The 21,757-nt window shown below is 42.3% G+C and overlaps 1 protein-coding gene across 1 annotated transcript in view; it reads left to right on the top strand.

Annotated features, from left to right (window-relative positions):
* The window catches only part of SV2C (synaptic vesicle glycoprotein 2C), a 364,181-nt gene that overhangs the window by 280,255 nt on the left and 62,169 nt on the right, over positions 1-21,757 (top strand). The gene's annotated exons all lie outside the window — the stretch shown is intronic.

Genomic DNA, 21,757 nt, shown 5'->3' with positions numbered 1-21,757 from the left:
GGGCGAGCCAGATGAGTGAAAGAGGAGTGTTTTTCTAGGCACAGCACCGCTCTCTCTCTTTTTTGCATAACCCTGGCATCCCAGACGCTGACAGTTTGCTTCACTTACACCTTCCTGGTGAGGCGCTCCCTCACCTCGTCATCGGGACCACTCCCCCCACTATATACGTTGACCGCAAATTGCTCTGCACCCACCCTATAAGACAACCCCCGGCATATAAGACAACCCCCGACTTTTGAGAAGATTTTATATTTTAACTGGAAAAGTTGGGGGTCGTCTTATACGCCCAGTCGTCTTATATGGCAGAAAATACCAGTAGTTTTTTATTCCCTCCCACTACCTTTTCCTTTTACCATTGTTAGGTTCTTTGCAAGGTCTTTCTTGTTTCCTTAATTTTTGGTAGGCCTTAACCTTCACCCCTCCACCTTTCTTGAATGTGTATTAGTTGCCCACCTTGGGTTCTCGTATTTATCCTCACACTACTTTTCTTTCCCTTTGTTGGTAGTGTGTTGTGGTCTCCCCTCGGGTTCCTCTGGAGGTATGAGAAACCCCTCGATGGCCATTTAAGGAGCCAGGTCTGAGATGATATTTTTTAGTTGTGCAGCTAGAGCCTTTCTAGTCTGTACAGGGACCAGTTGGGTGTAGGTGGTGAGCCCGTTTATAACAAGCATTTATAAAATATAGTTACCCTGAAAGGGCAAAGCCCACTAGTTATATACTCCTCACTAACAGGCCATTAAAACTCAGCCTTTATAACATCCACTAAAACATTATTTATATATAGGGTGGCACGGTGGCGCAGTGGTTAGCATTGCAGCGCTGGAGTCCTGGGTTCAAACCCCACCAAGGACAACATCTGCAAAGAGTTTGTATGTTCTCTCCGTGTTTCCGTGGGTTTCCTCCAGGTTCTTCGGTTTCCTCCCACAATCCAAAGACATACTGATAGGGAATTTAGATTGTGAGCCCCATCGGGGACAGTGATGATAATGTGTGCAAAAATGTAAAGCGCTGCGGAATATGTTAGCGCTATATAAAAATAAAGGTTATTATTATTATTATTATTATATATGGATCATTCTCAATGGGGTTAATAGGTTAAAACACCCACATGGCTGACCCTGAGTGTCTTTAACTGCACCCTAAACTGCACATAGTGTGTACTCCAAAACAAAAACAATAGAAAGTAGTGCACACAAGCTGAGAGTGAGAAGAAAGGCTAGGCACATGTTCACAAAGTCACACAGGGTCAGCTGACATTGATTGGGGGCACCATTGCGTAATCTTAAGGTACCTTCACACTGACCAACTTCACAACGATATCGCTAGCGATCCGTGACGTTGCAGCATCCTGGATAGCGATATAGTTGTGTTTGACACGCAGCGGCGATCTGGATCCTGCTGTGACATTGTTGGTCGGAGCAGAAAGTCCAGAACTTTATTTCGTCGCTGGATCTTCCGCAGACATCGCTGAATCGGCGTGTGTGATGCCGATTCAGTGATGTCTTCACTGGTAACCAGGGTAAACATCGGGTTACTAAGCGCAGGGCCGCGCTTAGTAACCCGATGTTTACCCTGGTTACCAGTGTAAATGTAAAAAAAAAACCACTTCATACTTACATTCCGGTGTCTGTCGCATCCCTCGGCGTTCTGCTTCCCTGCACTGTCAGCGCCGGCCAGCCGTAAAGCAGATTACAGCGGTGACGTCACCGCTGTGCTTTACAGCCAGCCGGCGCTCACAGTCAGTGCAGGAAAGCACAGCGACGGGGGACAGACACCGGAATGTAAGTATGTAGTGTTTGTTTTTTTTTACATTAGCACTGGTAACCAGGGTAAACATCGGGTTACTAAGCACGGCCCAGCAAAGATTGCAAGTACCAGGAGAGTATAAATAGCCCCTACCAAGATGTAACAGGACAAACAAAAATGAGGAAGAGAAAATATCTACATAGAAGCAACACAGCAAAGAAAGGCAAAGCAAGACAATAGCATTATCACTCAGCAGTTGGACAGAGAAAACACAGACTGTGGTCCAGTGAGGAGGGAAACCAACCCACAGCCAGAGATTAACGGATTGAGTCCCGAAGACGAGCATTGGACCATTGCAGAGATATTCACATTCAAATTCATTGCTTAAGGAGACAACTATGTGAAATCTCTGCTTGTAGTCCAACTGGGCATATTTTCAGTCTTCTCTGGGGGGGGGTGCTTTCACCCCTCCCTCCCAAATGCTGCCAATCTCGACAGTGCATGATACTGCTAGATCAGCTGGTCAGCTGTGTATGACAGTGTCTGGGAGGGTGTGGACCCTAGTTGATCTGCAAGCAGAGATTTCACATATTGCGCTCCGGAAGCAAAGGTGCAACATAGCCCTAAACAGAAAAGAGCAGCAGAATTGGAGTATTGTTACAAAGTGTTCAACTTAATTTTTTTTGAGTATGTGACAGGTCCTCATCAAGGCACATTTTACTCAGTAAGAGAACAGTAAGAGAATATAGCTGATGTGCAGAGCCAGATTGTATAATTATCACCTTATTCATCAAATGAAGTCAAGATGTCTGAAAGTCCAGTAACATGTAAATATAAGCAAGTGAAATAATGTTCATAACAGATCTGATATGTGACAATAGAGGATGTCAGAAACTTACTTCTAAACAGCTTTCCAAAAACATTGTTCTGAAGGTATACTGAAGCTATCATTCCAGTTTTAAGTCATGCCTCGTGTCTTCTCGCATCTACATTACCTACTCTATCTACTTGAAGCTCATCTGCATAATTATATTGCATAAGAGGTATTGTGTGATGAATTATAACTGACACTGCGTGGGTTGAGCTATAATAATCACCCGCTTTCAATGCATTGTATCGTAAAAGACATATCAGAGTGTTTGAGTCCTCTTGAAAATAATAGCTGTGCATCCCACGGTTTCTTATTTTCTTCTAATTTCTTTTCTTTACTGTGTTTGTGCAGATTAAGTGTATGACTGTCTCTTAGCTTATCTATTTGTGCATTTAAATGGGGATTCAGAGAAATCTGACGCACCGTAAAGTAATCCTTAAATGCGTCCATCTTTATTCCAATAATCATTGTTGTATTTCTTAGGCTTGAGAACGGCCAAATATGGCCTTAACGTTGTCTCACCTTGTCTCCTCACTTCTGTGATTTTTTAAAAAAAATCTAATATATAAAGCTGAATGTGTGTGTATGTGTGTATGTATGTATGTGTGTATGTCCGGGATTAGCATCTGCACCGTCGCAGCTACAGCCACAAAATTTTGCACAGTCACACATCTGGGCCCTGAGAGCGTCATATGCTATGTTGTGAGGCGAAATTTTAACCCCACACGTTCCAATTCACCAAACAATTTTGCCCCTATCTACATAATGGGGAAAAGTGAAAGGAAGTGTTGGAGGCAAATTGACAGCTGCCAGATGTGAACAAGGGGGACTTAAAATAGTGAGAGCGATGGCGCCAAAGAGTATATACCGTACAGTTGCTAAGGTGGGGCCCCGACATGGGATACTCACCACACACGGGGATATGAGCACACACACAAAATGCGCCACACACTACCACGTGCTTGAACACATATACCACCCTCAGCACACATTTCACCACACATACAGTACACCAACCTCGCCACATAAAAGTCGAAACACAAAAGTCGCCACTCAAAACTCGCCACATGCAAAACTAGGCTCACGCAAAACTCGCCACACATGGAAAACTCGCCACATGCAAAACTAGCCACATGTGCAAAACTCACCTCATGGAAAACTCGCCACAGGCAAAACTTGCACACACAGAAAAATTGCCACATGCACAAAAGTTGCAACACATGCAAAAGTTGCCTCACACAAAACTTGCACATACTCAAAACGCACCACACATGAAACTCACCACGCCCAAAACTCGCCGTGCGCAAAACTTGCTGCACACAACTTGGTACACTAACCTATCACATGCAACTCGACACACAAAAAGTTGCCACACGCATGTTGCTACACAAAACTCAACACACACAACTTGACACATGAAACTCACCCTAAAACACACAAGTCTGGTATTATCCTTCAAAAATAAAAATGTGATTAATAAGCAGACAAACTTCAAGAGCAACAAATGCACCATATAGGAAATACGGCAGCTGTCAGTCACATGACCTGTCTGTTATGTGTACGTGTGAGCTAATATTTACTGCCAGGGGGAGGGCTTCCTGTTGGCTGGGGATTTATCAGGCTGCCAATTTAGCTTACAAATACTGAGGTAAAAATACTGACCAAATAACGTGTGAACGCGGTCTAATACAGGAGGATATGACATACAGATATATACTATATACAGGAGGAGATGACATACAGGTACATACTATATACAGGAGGAGATTACATAAAGGTACATACTATATACAGGAGGAGATGACACACAGGCATATAATATATACAGGAGCAGATGACACACAGGTATATACTGTATACAGGGGAGATGACACACAGGTATATACTGTATACAGGGGAGATGACTCACAGGTATATACTATATACAGGAGCAGATGACACACAGATATATACTATATACGGGAGGAGATGACACACAGGTATATACTATATACAAGGGAGATGACATACAGGGTATATACTATACACAGGAGCAGATGACACAGGTATATACTATATACAGGAGCAGATGACACACAGGTATGTACTATATACAGGAGCAGATGACACACAGATATATACTATATACAGGAGGAGATGACACACAGGTATACTATATACAGGGGAGATGAAACACAGGTATATACTATATACAGGAGCAGATGACATACAGGTACATACTATATACAGGAGGAGATGACATACAGGTATATACTATATACAGAGGAGATGACATACAGGTACATACTATATACAGGAGGAGATGACATACAGGTACATACTATATACAGGAGGAGATAACACACAGGTATATACTATATACAGGAGCAGATGACACACAGGTATATACTGTATACAGGGGAGATGACACACAGGTATATACTATATACAGGAGCAGATGACACACAGATATATACTATATACGGGAGGAGATGACACACAGGTATATACTATATACGAGGGAGATGACATACAGGTATATACTATACACAGGAGCAGATGACACAGGTATATACTATATACAGGAGCAGATGACACACAGGTATGTACTATATACAGGAGGAGATGACACACAGGTATATACTATATACAGGAGGAGATGACACACAGGTATATACTATATACAGGAGGAGATGACATACAGGTATATACTATATACAGGAGGATATGATATACAGGTATATACTATATATAGGAGGTGACATACAGGTATATACTATATAAAGAAGAGATGACATACAGGTATATACTACATACAGGAGGAGATGGCACACAGGTATATACAGGAGGAGATGGCATACAGCAGGCATATGCTATATGCAGGGGAGATGACATACACGTATATACTATATGTAGGAGGAGGTGACATACAGGTATATACTATATAAAGAAGAGATGACATACAGGTGTATACTACATACAGGAGGAGATGACACATAGGTATATACAATTTATAGGAGGAGATGACATACAGCAGGTAAATACTATTTACAGGGGAGATGACATACAGGAACATACTATATACAGGTATACAGGGGAGATGACATACAGGTATATGCTATATACAGGAGATGACATACAGGTGTATACTATATATAAGGGAGATGACAAACATGTATATACTGAGGGGAAAATGAGAGGTGTGAGGTGAAAATGAGAGGTGTGAGGTGAAAATGATAGGTGTGAGGTGAAAATGAAAAGGAGTGAGGGAAAATAGTGGAGTGATGGGAAAATTACAGATGTGAGGTCGAAGTGACAAGTGTGAGGGGGGAATGAGAGGGGTGAGGGGGGAATGAGAGGGGTGAATGAGAGGGGTGATGGGAAAATGAGAGAAGTGAGGTGCTATAACTAACCACAGATATTTACTATGCCCAGGCATCGCTGGGCTCTTCAGCTAGTATTGGAATAAAGATGGTAGTTTTTTAAGCATTACTTTATGGTGCCTCGGATTTCTCTGAATCTTTATAGCCCTTCGACCTAGTGGGAGGTAACAAATTAACCTCATTGTCTACATTTGTGATAGACCATGGAGCCAAGTCATCAAAGCATTTTCATGCTACTTTGAGCCAGCTTTGCAGAAATACTGGGGTGAAGCCGGGGTAGGATGGGGCGTGACCAGGTCCTTCTCTTGAATTCATCAAAAGTGCCGGTATTTTGTACAGCAGCAAGGCTACTCTACTTCCTGACTGGAATCGCATTTCTGGACCACAGCTCACCATTGAGATGCACCAAATTCATTAAATGGTTTGTGTTATGGGTGTAAAGCACACTAGGATTGATGTTGTCTCAGCATCAGAAGCTAATATGGTGGGAGCTATGGGATAGAGCATTATTGTTCGAGAGTAGGGTATGGGTGAAAATGAAACAAACCATTTTTATCCAGTTTACAGTTCAAGTTCAGTACTGAGATAAAGAAAAACAAATGTCTGGAAGTGTTAAAAACTGTGGTTCTGTCCAGTTTGCACTTTATTTGTGGGTGTAGCCATAATAATAGAGGATATGTTAAACAAATTGAGAGTGAGATAAGGTAGGCTTTATCCTAAGGACACATCTGAAAATGGAGGAGCATATGCTTATGGACAAGCGAACCTCTTATATAGGGCAAACATACCATCAATGTAATGTGTCCACCTGCACAGGGGTCCAAGAGGTATGGAGGCCCACCTTTAGCTCAAAGCAGGTGGAATTTTGTATTATGATGAATTATTGGATTGCAAAGGGCCCATATATTATTTTTGCACAGGGGTCTCTTCTATCTGTGTCCACCAGTGCTTTTCTATAAATTTACTGCTGTACCATTGCAAGGATGTGGACTATCTTACCCTGTCGCTACCCTAAAGACAAAGACCATATGCTTTAATGTAATGTGAACAGTGTTATGCATTTTATGCATTTAATGTGTATGTGAATAATCCTTATGTAATGCATTATGGTAAGGTGTAGAATAGCGGGACAAATGCAGAAACCCCATGACTGTGTATAAACTCAAGTGTTTATCGATAAAAGGAAGCATGGATTATTAATAATATATGGTAGTATATAGGCAATAGATAAGTAATAGTTATTGTTAGGTACAGGCCCACAGTTGGGAGGGGAATAGTGTTAATAAAAGGAAAGGTACTTCAGTGAAATGGCGCCCATCGGATGTGAGGGAAACATTGTACTCCAGCTTGAGATCATCTCTGGGCAGGTAAATAATAGACACTTTGTCTAAATATGACTTTATGTTGGACTTTAAGATAGGGATAGGATTACAAACCACTTTTTTTCTGCTTAATCCTCTGGTGTGAAGCACCTCGGTATATACAGTATGTACCGCAGAGCCCTTTAGTGGACTGTATTGTAACCCGTTGTGACCTTCTCACCCCATGGCACCAGCACTTCATCAATATTAGGGTCCCTACCCTCTATCCCATTTACCCCCCCCCCACACTATTACTTACGTGGGTCGTGCAGTATTTTCCCCTCCTTTTTTGGAGGTCCCTTTCCCTGTCATTTTAAATTGGTTTTATAAATTTTGTATATTAATAAAAGTACATTGTTTTATTCTATATTTGTTTAGATTTGTTTCTTATCAGATGGAAAGATTAACCATCTGATTTTGTTATTTGATGAATTTGATGAATTTTGAAATGCCTACTAGCACTAAATATAATTTAGGACCTATGAGTTTGACAGCAAGGAATTAGGTAGAATTTTTTTTAGCAACTATTGTGAAAAATCCCTTTTCAATATAACAAACATTTGTCCTATAATCTTTATTCAGGTCAGACTGCCCGGCAGAATTGTAAGGTTCTTTGTGTAGACTGCATCAGTATCTAATATGTAACCTCAGGCCAGGTCATTTCTTTTGTCAGTGTACACGTCTTACATTAGATATGTGCTCTCTTCGTGCTTTTGAAAGATGCTGTCCTTTAATCTTATTTGCCGTTTGTTCTCTCTCTGTTTTTTGTCGTCCTGTCCTTATTGACCTTATCCACCTCTGCCTTCAAGTATTTGCTTTGATACATAGCACCAAATGTTAGTGTGCTTTTATTAAAACTATTAAAGAAAAATTAAATGCAATAAAAATACACAGCTAAAAAGTTACTTTTTTTCCTCCCTCCAGTTTCTGTCTGTCATCTCTGAAAGTCCCTATACATAAATTGTTGGTAATGAATAACCTATATACACACAGACATACAGGGAAGAAACATATCGTATTCCCTTCTGCCTACTGATTATGAAAATGCAAAATGTTTAATATAATGAATAAAAATGTATAAATAATAGGAGCCACTGGTTTTCATCATACAGATGTGCCAGCAGGGCTATTGTCACCGCTCACAGCACTGGCACTTTGACTGACAGTCAATTCTGCATTGAAGCCCTGCAAAGCTGGCTTTCAGTCACGGTTCCGGAGTGTGCTTAAAGCTGTCACTCACAGTTCTGTGGGCGGCGACTGTAGCTGCGATGGCACACCTGTATGACTGAAAGCTGGCGGCTCCCAGTTAATTTTCTCCTGGGTGCCACATTTTCAATAAGGTGACTGGAAACCTTTCCAATGCTATTAACCCTATATCTGTAGTTATTAGCGATATCCAACCTGACAGGTTGCTTTAAGAATGTTATGCCGTGGCAATATCATTGGTCTGTAGGTATGTTAGAGAAGTTCCATGTCTGAGCGCCATATAAAGAGCCTATAAATGTCTTCTTCACTGAGTGCAATTAAAGCGGTAGTTTACTTCATGCAATGAATTGCTTTGTACACGATTCCTCAAGGAACACTGTATACTTAGCGTGTAGAACAGCCCTCACATTAATGGTGCCAGCCAGCCTGTACAATGACAGGTCTGCTGCTGATTCATGGGAAATTGTATTCCCCTCTTAGTGTAACACACTCTCACTGAATAGCGGCATCCAACCAAACTCAATCAAGGACTCTGCAGAGCTGTGGGCATATAAATCTCCCGAGCCGCTGAGTCAGTTTTCCATGGAGTCAGTGCAGACGCCTCACATGACCACATTGTTCTAATGAGATTTCCACCAGATTATCGTTAGCCCCTGGTGGGGTTTTATACAGCAAGACTTCATCAAAATTAGGACCATTTTCCCGGAGTTTGTTACATAGCAAACATGTACTGTAAAATTACACTAAGGACTGTAAGCAGAGTGTAATTTATAATACGGACATGTTCTAATGTTGTCTCATCTTCACCTCCCATCCAGCGACCCTGAGCCTAACACGCATTCATTTACACAGCACTCGGGGGTAATACATAATCACCATTATTTATCACACCAGAGTGCCAAGTTTTTGTATATCTTGATGGCATTGGATACAACCTGTGCTCCACCCACCAGAAGTGGCGTGTTTATCTTCCAATCAGTGCAATGACCAGGGTGTCCTTGGGCAAAGGTTGCAATGGGGATCCGGGCTGGGAGTGTTCACAACATCATTACGTTAGTGATACACCACTGCAGACCAGGCCACTTGACTTGGCAGGCTAGGAACCTGACAAAGTAGGGATGAATAAAGGAGACCAGAGTGCATAAATACACTTTTCTTCACTATGTGAACTGGTGACATGTATATCTTCCAGATAGCAGACATGACAATTAAAGAACACATCTTCTGCCCAATCAGAGGCAGCAACTTTTTGATTACATGTGGTGGTACATTTCTTTCCATTTTAAGTTACTGTCAACAATCAAATCATAATCATCTTCTCCCATTAATGCGGGCCACATGCCCCTTGGGGTGCCACTTCATCTCCAATTCTCCATAGGAAAACACGTGTCCAAGCCTGACCATCTCCTTTATGACCCTCAGATCTTACTACACTTTTGCTTCTTATGTAGCATGCCACATCAGACATCAACATGACCTGACATCTGTATCTAGACTCCTGATTAATCAAATGGTGAAACGCGTCAAGCAGTGTGATCTACCCTAATCTACAGTCTGAATGAGTACTACTTTTTCTATATAGTTACCCTGTTTACTGCTACCTGCGGCACTGAACTAACAGCTTGTGAGGAACACTACCTTGCGTATTTCAGTGAATGTAAAACCCATTATTACCCCATCTAACCTGCCTATGGCTAAAATTATACTAACAACTTGTGAGGATTACTATTCAATGTGCCACTGTTAAATGTATAATTCAGTGTCATCTAGCCTACAAACAGCTGAAGGAGACACTGAATCAACAGGTTGTTAGGATCCAAAGGTCAATACTATTGTATAATCCTGGGTTACTCCATATAATCCATCTTTAAATCCATCTTTCTCTGTGTTGGATTAGCGTTGGGGTGATGCATGTAGATATATACCCAAGTAGTTATTGTTGGTAACAGGGTAATATTTATCTCCTTAGTGCAGTCATTGACCTAAGATCTGACACATCTATACACGGGGTACTGTTGTGATGTTGTGAGGGCTGTCTAGGGTCAACCAGGCACAGTCTCCATTGAGCGGGGGCACTATTTCTCTATAATATAAGGTGCCAATCTCCGCAGGTAGGCAGGAACCAGCCTTTGAGGTACAACCAGGGCAAGGTAGTCCAACTAGACTTATCATTGTCTTTCTTATTATTGTTGGCTATTCAGGCTCATTTTTCTTTAATTGTTGTGAGTCCTATAGAGTCACCGTGTGTGGGTACATCCCCATAATTGAAATGTTTTGATACTGCAGTTGTGGATTACCCCTCCTTAACTATTGGCCTTTTTGGTAGTTACCAACAATATATGCCCCATTTTTCTTTATTTTCACAAAGTTAACAGGGGAAAATGGACCACAAAATGTGTTGTCCAATTTCTCCTGAGTACCCCAATACCCCATATGTGGCCAGAAACTACTTTTGAGGTACAGTGCAAAGCTCAGAAGGGAACAAGCGCCATATTGGAGTTCAGATTTAGCTGGGCTGGTTTGAGGGTGCCATGTTACATTGGTAGAGCACCTCAGATGCCAAAATAGCAGAAACCCCCAAAAGTGATCCCATTCTACAAACTACACCTCTCAATGAATTCATCTGGGGTGCAGTGATCATATTTTCATTCACAGGTGTGTCAGAGAATTGTATTCATTAGGCAATGAAGAAAAAAATAATCACATTTTTACCACTAAAATGTTGTTTTAGCCCCAGATTTTACATTTTTACACTGGGAAATGGGTAAAAAATGGCACCAAAATTTGTCCCACATTTTTTTCTGAATGTGGAAATACCCCATATATGGCTGTACAGTATGGCTTAGCCATACGGCGAGACTCAGGAGGGCCGGAACACTATTTTCCTTAGTTTGCACATATTTTGCTAGAATAGTTTGCGGACTTCATATACAAAGCCCCTAAATGCTAGAAAAGCAGAATCACCCCTCTATTGACTTTGTTTTGGAAATTATACCCCTTTGGGTATTTATGTACAGGAGTAGTGATGATTTTGACTCCATGGGTGTTTTCCAGAAACAAGCAGCAGTGTATGTTGCTGTGTAAAATTTGCAAACTGTTTTTGTATCACTAAATTTTGAGAGCTATAATTTTTCCACATTTTCACTGACATAGTCATGTGACAGCTTGTTTTTTGCGGGACAAGTTGCCGTTTTCATTGGTACTATTTTTGGGCACATTAAATTTTTTGACTGCGGCGCTTTCTATTCCGAATTTTGGGAGGCAGAATCAACAAAAATCAGCAATTCAGGAATTATTTTTTTGGATTTTTTTATGCCTTTCTGTGCGTAGTAAAAATATGGCAGATTTATTCTTCTGGTTAGTATGATTACAATGATACCTCATTTAAATCTTTTTGTATGTTTTGGTGCTTTCACACAATAAAAACTATTTTATGGAAAAAATAAAAAAAATTTAGCATTGCTTTATTCTGAGAGCTATAACTTTTTTTTGTTGTTGATAGAGCTGTATGGTGGCTTGTTTTTCGTGGGGCAAGATTTCGTTTTCAGTAGTACCATTTTTACAGTATGTAGATTGGTCTTTTTGATCGTGCTTTAATCCACATTTTGCTCGGCGGTATGATGACAAAGCAGTTTTTTGCCTCATTTTTTATTTATTTTTTTACCTTGTTCACTGAAGGGGTTAGCTAGTGGGACAGTTTTATAGGTCGGGTTGTTCTGGACGAGGCGATACCAAATATGTGTACATTTTTATTTTATTTTTTACATAAATGTATTTAATAGATTAATATATATTTTTTTGTTCTTTATTTTGTGTTTTTTTTAAATATTTTTATTAACTTTTTTTTACATTGTCCCAGGAGGGACATCAACTGTATACTGACAGATCACTGATCTAATACACTGCTTCTGTACTGCAGAGCATTAAAAGCAGCATCTGACATACAGGGAGGAGGCCTGTCAGATCGTGATCTTAGCGTGAGCTGTCAGACCACCGTCCCTGAGTGACCCCGCGACCATCTTGGGACACGGGGTCACCATGGAAACTCCCTCTGCGATGACCTGCGATGTAACTGTTACTATTGAAAGCAGCATCACAGGGGTTAAACACCCTCGGTCGGTGCTAGCACTGATCGTGGGTTTCACTGCAGCGTGTCAGCTCTCACAAAAATGGCAAGTCCATTAGATGTGTGTTGTGAGTTCTGTTTTTGGGCTCCCTCTGGTGGTTACTGATGGTACTGGGTGACTTGTGTTCTCTGCGGTCTCTGGTGTCCACCTGTTCCATCAGGTTATGGGAGTTTCCTATTTAACCTGGCTTTTTTGTAATTTCCTCGCCGGCTATCAATGTAATCAGCGTGTCTTTTTACCTCTGCTCCCTGCGTCTGTTATCTTCAGGACAAGCTAAGTTTTGATTTTCCTGTTCCACGTTTTGCTTAATTTTTGTCTTACTCCAGCTTGCAGGGATGTGATTCCTTGCTGCTGGTTGCTCTAGTGGGCTGAAATTACTCCTCATGTTCCATGAGTTGGCACATGAGTTTCAAGTAATTTCAGGATGGTTTTTTGAAGGGTTTTTCGCTGACCGCGCAGTTCACTTTTGTATCCTCTGCTATCTAGCTTTAGCGGGCCTCATTTTTGCTGATTCTATTTTCATAACTACGTATGAGCTTTCCTCTCATTTCACCGTTATTACATGTGGGGGGCTGCTATTTCTGTGGGGTGTTTCTCTGGAGGCAAGTGAGGTCTGTGTTTCTTCTTATAGGGGAAGTTAATCCTTCGGCTGGCGCGAGACATCTAGGAATCATCGTAGGCACGTTCCCCGGCTACTGCTAGTTGTGTGTTTAGGTTCAGGATCGCAGTCAGCTCAGGTTCCATCACCCTAGAGCTTGTTTTGTTTTTGTGCTTGTCCTTTTGTGATCCCCTGCCATTGGGATCATGACAGATGTGCCATTTCAGCTTTTCCCACTTAGCTTGGTGCATTGGCAAGCAGAGTAATGGTTTGGGGGTGATGTTATCTGTTTTATGTCCGCTGACATAAAACCAGGGGTTAGTACTGGAGAGGTGCCTATAAGACACACCCATTACTAACTGTGTAGTCAAAAGGAAGAAAGACACACACAGAAAAAAATCCTTTATTTGAGCAAAACACTCCCCGACAACCCCCCTCTTTTACCTATTTATTAAGGCAAAATTAAAACAAATTAATCAAATTAATCATCTGCTGTCCTCCGATAATCCATAATTATGAGGTCTCATGATGCTCCCCAACTCTGCTCCAACCTGATGCAGTGCTGAACTCGTGAGAACCGCTGTCTGTGAACTTAAGTGAACTCAGTAAGGTTACCGCAGTTCTTCGGCTATGAACTGCGATAAACTTAGTGACATTATCGCTCATTGCAGCAGCAGGATTTACACGCTGCCGTCCGTGTGGTCTGGCTGCTCATGCTAAGTGGTCACATTACTAATGTAACCGCTCAGCACTGCATCTGGATGGAGCAGAGTCTGGGAATGTCATGGGAACTTATCATTCTGGATTAATGATGGACTTTGATTTTGTATTTTTACTTTTATCTTAATAAATGGGTAAAAGAGAGGATTTGTCGGGGAGTATTTTGTTCAATTAAAGGACTTCTTTGTGTGTGTTTGTCTTTCTTACTTTTGACTACAGGGTTAATAATGGGGGCGTTTTATAGACCCCTCTCCATTAGTAAGCTCTGGGCATGATGTCAGAAGATATAAAACAGCTGACATCAACTCCAACACCATTCCCCCTCTTGCCAACCCACCAGGGCAAGCGAGAATAGCAGAGGCTAAGCACCATAGTTGGCACACCTATTGGGTGCGCCATTTCTGGGGTGGCTGAGGGCTGGTGTTATTAGTCTAGGAGGAAGCTAATATCAATGGCCCCCTTCCCAGCCTATTTAAATGAATCTGCAGCTGTCTGCATAGCCTTTGCTGGTTATTAAATATAGCGAGGACCCCACGTTATTTTTTTGGGGTCCCCCTTTAATACCCAGTAAAGGCTACACAGATAGCTGTGAGCTGATATTAATAGGCTGGGAAACTTTATGGATATTTGCCTCTTTCTAGAATAATAGCAATAGTCCCCAGCTGTCTGCTTTCCCTCACCAGGTTAGTAAAAATAAGGGGGACCCCACATCTTTTTTTTTGGACCCCCATTTATAATAATCAATAAAGGCTATGCAGACAGCTGTGAGATGATATCAATAGGCTGGGAGGATCCATGGATATTGGCCCCATCCCAAAATAATAGCAGAAGCTCACAGCTTTCTGCTTTTCTTATTAATGTGATTTAACTCTGGGTGTGTGTGTCAATGCATGGATGGATATTTACACATAGCAAATAGATCAATGGCTGCACTCAAAATTAATCTGTGCTAGAGCAAGGAAATGTGTGATACATGAAATGGGAATAGCATAATGGCTTGTGAAATATATGAAAAAACACATGAGATTCTTAGCACAAGATTTGGCCAAAAGTTGTGAGCCCATCCACCAATCGTCAAGGTAATCTCAGAACGGATGGGTACCTGAGCTGACTGCCTAGTGTGAACACTTACCTATGGCTAATAACGTGGTAAAGCCTGCTTATATAGGAAGCTCAGAACCAACTGTGTTAGAATGTAATTAAAATCACAGCATGGTGAAGGGCGGGGCGTTCAAGTCAGAAAAAATAGTACATAGTAAATATAGGAAAACTGACTGAACAGCAATCTAATCTGAACTGGTGCATAACCAAAAAAAGTCATATAGCAAATAGATTAATGGCTGCACTCAAAATTAATCTGTGCTATATATTTTCTATATTTACTATGGATATTTACACATGACATTGATAAGAATAGTCTACATTGACTAAAGGTACCGTCACACTCAGCGACACTGCAGCGATATAGACAACGAGCCGATCGCTGGAGCGTCGCTGTTTAGGTCGCTGTAGAGACGTCAAACACAGCAACTCCAGAACGATGCAGGAGCGATCCAGTGACGTAACGGCGACTCACTTATCGTTCTCGCTGGTTTTTAGCTCCATGTAAAACGTTGCTGGCATCATTGCTGTCAAACATGACGATACACGCCGACCTGATGACGAAATAAAGTTCTGGACTTCTAGCTCCGACCAGCGATGGCACAGCGGGATCCAGATCGCTGCTGCGTGTCAAACACAACGAGAGCGCTATCCAGGACGCTGCAACGTCACCGATCGTTGTCGTTATCGTTGCAAAGTTGCTGAGTGTGAAGGTACCTTTAGATGACTTGTATTGGGTTCAGGTTTGGGTTCAGAGTTAAGTCTGGACCGAACTTTTAACTGTATGTTTGTTGCTGTTGCTGAACCCGAACATCCACGTGTCATGACTCTGGGCAGGATGGTGCCTCCATCCTGATCAGGTCAGGGTTAATTTTAGTCCGCCTCTCTTTGGTTCTGGGGTGGTTATTTAATGTTGGCAGTTCCTGGATTGTGTGTCTGTGATACTTTCTTATACTCGGCTTGTGGTTGCTTACCCAGGTTCTCGTCCGTAAACGTTGTGCCTCTGTGCTAGTGTGCTTTGCTGTGTATGACTCAGTTTTGTTCTCTGAATTCTGTCTTTGCATTCTGCTTTGTACTGCTCTGTGTCTACTGGTATCAGACATCAGACCCCTTGGCTTCCCCCTGTCTAGTCTTTGTCTTATCCCTAAGGTACTTCACTCCCTCTTGGCTTTGACTTCGGCTCTATTTGACTACGTTTTCTGTCTGTGCCCTGCACACTGTGTGGTGGTCAGTGTCATTCCCTACACTTACGTGCTGTGGCTCCGCCCCCTGGTCACGTGACTGCTCTGTGCCAGGTCCTTTGCTCACTGCACTAGAGTAAGGTCCTTGAGTTTGGCATGTCTTGTTTCTGCACTCACTACGTTTATTCATGCCCCCCTGATAACGCCCCCTAGGCAGCGGCAGTGACACCTTAGGTGTCACGACACCACGGATCCGCTCATCACTATGTATAAGATGTCACAGTAATTTGTTTTACTATATTTGCTTCAATGTTTCTACTTTATAATCCAACACTTTGACTGATTTGTGATTCCTTGTGATTCATTTAGTCATTTCATGCAGGCAGTGGACTGAGAAGGTGAAATTGAATTTCTGCAGTGAATTACAGTTTTACCACGGTTAGATCCCAGCAAAGCTGTGTTGTTTTACTAGTTCAGGGGTTTACTGTGTTCATATGCAATAGAATTTGGATTTATTATTTATTTATTCTAAAATTACGACACAATACTGGTTTCTTTAAATTGTGTATATATATATATATATATATATATATATATATATATATATATATATACTACTGGCTAAAGGTACATGGTTGGGGCTTGACATTTGCCAACTTTATTTTTGATTTCCTCTGGATATCTTATCAAAAAATAATGGACAGCCAACAGTTTTCAAAGACTCATCGGAAAGTCATAGTAAATCATTAAGATTTTACAATATTTATCTCTACAGACCATTATTCTTATATGAAGACATTCACTGTAAACTGTTAAATTCTGACCACAATCATAAGAATCTGTACAACTTCCTCTAACTAAAGGGACTTTGTCAGCACAAAATGACTGTTCAAACTAAGTACAGGCCCTCGTTTCACCGTGATGTGGCCAAACATTTACGGTAACTACACCTTCTCACCTGCTTGGTTTCCATCTAAAGATGGAGACCTTTTTCTGGCTCTATGAAGCCCAAGCTGTCAATCATAGAAGGCAGGGTGGAAGTAAAAGTAAAACAAGAAGGTGGGAAGGTGCACTTAAATATTTGGCCAAGCCATGGTGCACCGAGCACCTGTACTTGGTTTGAACAGTCATTCTGTAATGACAGAGTCTCTTTAAAAAAAAAAGTGCTCTATTTTACAGACTGTCCAGGAATTTCTGGATGGTTGGTAAGTATGATAGTGGCTTAAACAAGGAGAGCCTACACTAAAGATTTTAGATTGCCATTTTCTGAATTACCATGGTCGATTGTAGCAAGTGTTAATTCGACAAGAATGAAAACTGACTTTCATTGATGGTATGCATGTCTGTCATTTTTGTAATTGTTTTTTTATACAAAGTAGGCTTACAACCATATAGAATATTGGAAGCGGAGGCTCCTTTATTAAAATTGCATGATTCCACTATGTCACTTTTGGATGTAGTTAGGGCTAAACTAAAGGATAGCGTGTAAGGGATTTTGTAATATTCGCCTTGAAGTGCCTAACTATCCGGTCCGAACCCCAAACTTTTAATTTCAGGTTCGCTCATCACTAGTCGGGAGGATTCAGCTCACGTACCAAGCCAAATCCATACCCAGTGGGTGCCATCTGTTTTACACAGCAGACACCTGGGGGAAACTGCAGAGATTGGCGCTAGCTCTATTGCAGCAATTTAGCTCTTTAGATGTCATGGTGAACAATGATAATGCCATCTAAGTGGTTAGAAGAGACACCCCTCAATCACCCCCAGGGAACTAGATATTCTGTTTAATGGCAGCTCGGAACAAATTTGGGTGGGGGGAAGATTTCAATGTACACCATTGCTCAGCAGAATCAGTGGTAGGACAAGGAGAGGAATGTTTGCTGTAAACGTATGGTCAGAGTCCATTTATGTGTCCAATGATAAGGTCGGACATCCCAATGTTTCTTTGGCTGACAGTAAAAGAAAACCATTATTATAAATATAGGATCAAATAAAAAAGAAGCATATCAGGAAGCTAAAGAATATTATCATTAAGCCAATTTAATGATATCCTCACTGAGGACCCTAACTGATAATATTCCATAAATTCGGTGTATTAACTAGCTGGAGCCAGTTGGTAAGCCATAGGAGAAAAAGTCCTTTGCAAGTGTAAAAGAAAAAGTAATTAAATGGTTGAATCCATGACTGTAACAGATAAGATAAACACGTAACACAAAGGGCTGAAATACGTTCTCTGCAGCCTTAGTATTTGGATGCACAAAGTGACTCAGCCGCAGCTCATTAATCATTGTATCAAGGCCGCTTTCTGCATTATGCCGTGATTATAGCCAAGTAGAAATCTACATTCAGCGCACTTATGGGATGACAGAGATAAACCTGCACTGTGGACTCAGTGATAGATGGGATATCGTCTGGATGGAGAATAGTCAGGGTACTATGGTAGCAGTGCTCAGCTGGCATTACTGACGTGTCACTGAAGGACACCGGATAATAAATACATTGGACTGGAAGGGAATGTACAAATCTTAAGGTACCACAGTCACACAGACAGCTATCCAGCGACCAATGATCCCGAAGTCCCCGGGCAACCAGGGTAAACATCGGGTTACTAAGCGCAGGGCAGCGCTTAGTAACCCAATGTTTACCCTGGTTACCATCGTTAAAGTAAAAAAAAACACTACATACTTACATTCCTGTCGCGTCCCCCAGCCTCAGCTTCCCTGCTCTGTGTAAGCGCGCTTGTCGAAAAGCAGAGCGATGACGTCACCGCTGTGCTTTGCTTTACGGCCGGCGCTGACACTGGGGGACGTAGGGAAGCTAACGCTGAGGAACGTGACAGGAATGTAAGTATGTAGTGTTTTTTTTTTTTACTTTTACATTGGTAACGAGGGTAAACATCGGGTTACTAAACGCGGCCCTGCGCTTAGTAACCCGATGTTTACCCTGGTTACCAGTGAATACATGGCTGAATCGGCTTCACACACGCCGATTCAGCGATGTCTGCGGGAGATCCAGCGACGAAATAAAGTCCTGGACTTTCCCCAGCGACCAACGATCTCCCAGCATGGGCCTGATCGTTGGTCGCTGTCACACATAGCGATTTCGTTAACGATATCGTTGCTACGTCACAAAAAGCAACGATATCGTTAACGATATCGTTATGTGTGACGGTACCTTTAAGTGGAAAGACTTTTTGTGACGAGTCAGCTTTTTTCTAATCTCTTTTCTTGGGAATGAATATGCATTTCATTTTATATTTATTCATCAAACTTATTTTATATGTTGCAGCTCATTTTTTTGTTTTATTTTATTTTTTTGTGAAATTGTTTATGTCCATATTGGGGAGAAATATACACAGAGTGGACCATTTATATGGATACATCTAAATAAAATGGGAATGGTTGGTGATATCAACTACCTGACACCCATAATGTGGTGGTGCTCCAGCTTGCTGGAAAAATTCAGGGAACGTGCCATCTTCAGTGCCTAACTGAACAGTTTCCTGGAAAGTGGATTGGTTGTCATGGCCCAGTTAAAGGGAACCTGTCACCCCGTTTTTTGAGATTGAGATATAAGTACTGTTAAATAGGGCCTGCGCTGTGTGTTACAATAGTGTATGTAGTGTACCCCGATTCCCCACCTATGCTGAGAAATAACTTACCAAAGTCGCCGTTTTCGCCTGTCAATCAGGCTGGTCAGGTCGGGTGGGCGTGGTGACATCGCTGGTTCTTCCTCAGCTTTACGTTGGTGGCGTAGTGGTGTCCGCATGTTGAGGTGACTAATCCACTGTGGGCACGTGAACAAGCAGCGCGCGATCTGCGCTGTCATCCCTTTCGTCGGTAGGGGCGGCCATCTTCCTGGGGCCGCGCGTGCGCAGATCGAGTGCTCTGCTGCACGGGGCTTCAGGAAAATGGCCGCGGGATGCCGCGCGTGCGCATTAGAGATCGCGGTGGCCATTTTCCCAAAGCCGAGATGCAAACTCGGCTTTGGGAAAATGGCCGCCGCGATCTCTAATGCGCACGCGCGGCATCCCGCGGCCATTTTCCTGAAGCCCCGTGCAGCAGAGCACTCGATCTGCGCACGCGCGGCCCCAGGAAGATGGCCGCCCCCACCGACGAAAGGGATGACAGCGCAGATCGCGCGCTGCTTGTTCATGTGCCCACAGTGGATTAGTCACCTCAACATGCGGACACCACTACGCCACCAACGTAAAGCTGAGGAAGAACCAGCGATGTCACCACGCCCACCCGACCTGACCAGCCTGATTGACAGGCGAAAACGGCGACTTTGGTAAGTTATTTCTCAGCATAGGTGGGGAATCGGGGTACACTACATACACTATTGTAACACCCAGCGCAGGCCCTATTTAACAGTATTTATATCTCAATCTCAAAAAACGGGGTGACAGGTTCCCTTTAAATGGTCAGCAAGGTCTCCCGATCTGACCCCCTTAGACTTTTATCTTTGGGGTCATCTGAAGGCAATTGTCTATGCTGTAAAGATAAGAGATGTGCAGCATCTGAAACAACTGATACTGGAAGCCTGTGCTAGCATTTCTTCTGCGGTGTTGCTATCAGTGTGTCAAGAGTGGGAGAAGAGGGTTGCATTGACAATCCAACACAAAGGGCAGCAATTTGAGCACATTTGATAAGTGGTCATAAACTTGTAAATAACTCATGAAAGAATAAAGTTACATTAAAACCAAGCACACCATTGGTTTTTTGTGTGAAATTCTCAATAAGTTTGATGTGTCACATGACCCTCTGCCCATAGAAAAAAATAAAGTTGGGTCCAAAATGTCCAACTTCAAAATGGCCGCCATCTTGAAAAGTTTTCCCCCTCCCATATACTAATGTGCCACAAACAGGAAGTTGATATCACCAACCATTCCCATTTTATTTAGGAGTATCCATATAAATGACCCTCCCTCTACTTTTTGTATAGACTGTTTGGACAATGTGTATGTGCTTTATGGTCACAGTTAAGGTACCATCACACTCAGCGATGCTGCAGCGATATAGACAATGAGCCGATCGCTGCAGCGTCGCTGTTTAGGTCGCTGTAGAGACATCAAACACAGCAGCTCCAGAATGATGCAGGAGCGATCCTGTGACGTAACGGCGACTCACTTATCGTTGTAGCTGGTTGTTAGCTCCATGTAAAACATTGCTGGCATTGTTGCTTTTACTGTCAAACACGACGATACACGCCGACCTGACGACCACATAAAGTTCGGGACTTCTAGCTCTGACCAGCGATATCCCAGCGGGATCCAGATCGCTGCTGCGTCTCAAACACAACGAGATCGCTATCCAGGACGCTGCAACGTCACGGATCGTTGTCGTTCTCGTTGTAAAGTTGCTGAGTGTGAAGGTACCTTTAGGCTGTGTGCCCACAATGTGTTTTTATCATGATTTTGATGCTGCACATTTTTGCTACTGCAACAACCCAGCGTTTTACAGTATCAGGAAAGTGGATGGGATT

The sequence above is a fragment of the Ranitomeya imitator genome, chromosome 1 (assembly GCF_032444005.1).
Source record: "Ranitomeya imitator isolate aRanImi1 chromosome 1, aRanImi1.pri, whole genome shotgun sequence".
Lineage (NCBI taxonomy): Eukaryota > Metazoa > Chordata > Amphibia > Anura > Dendrobatidae > Ranitomeya > Ranitomeya imitator.
This window is presented reverse-complemented; position numbering and strand designations above follow the sequence as displayed.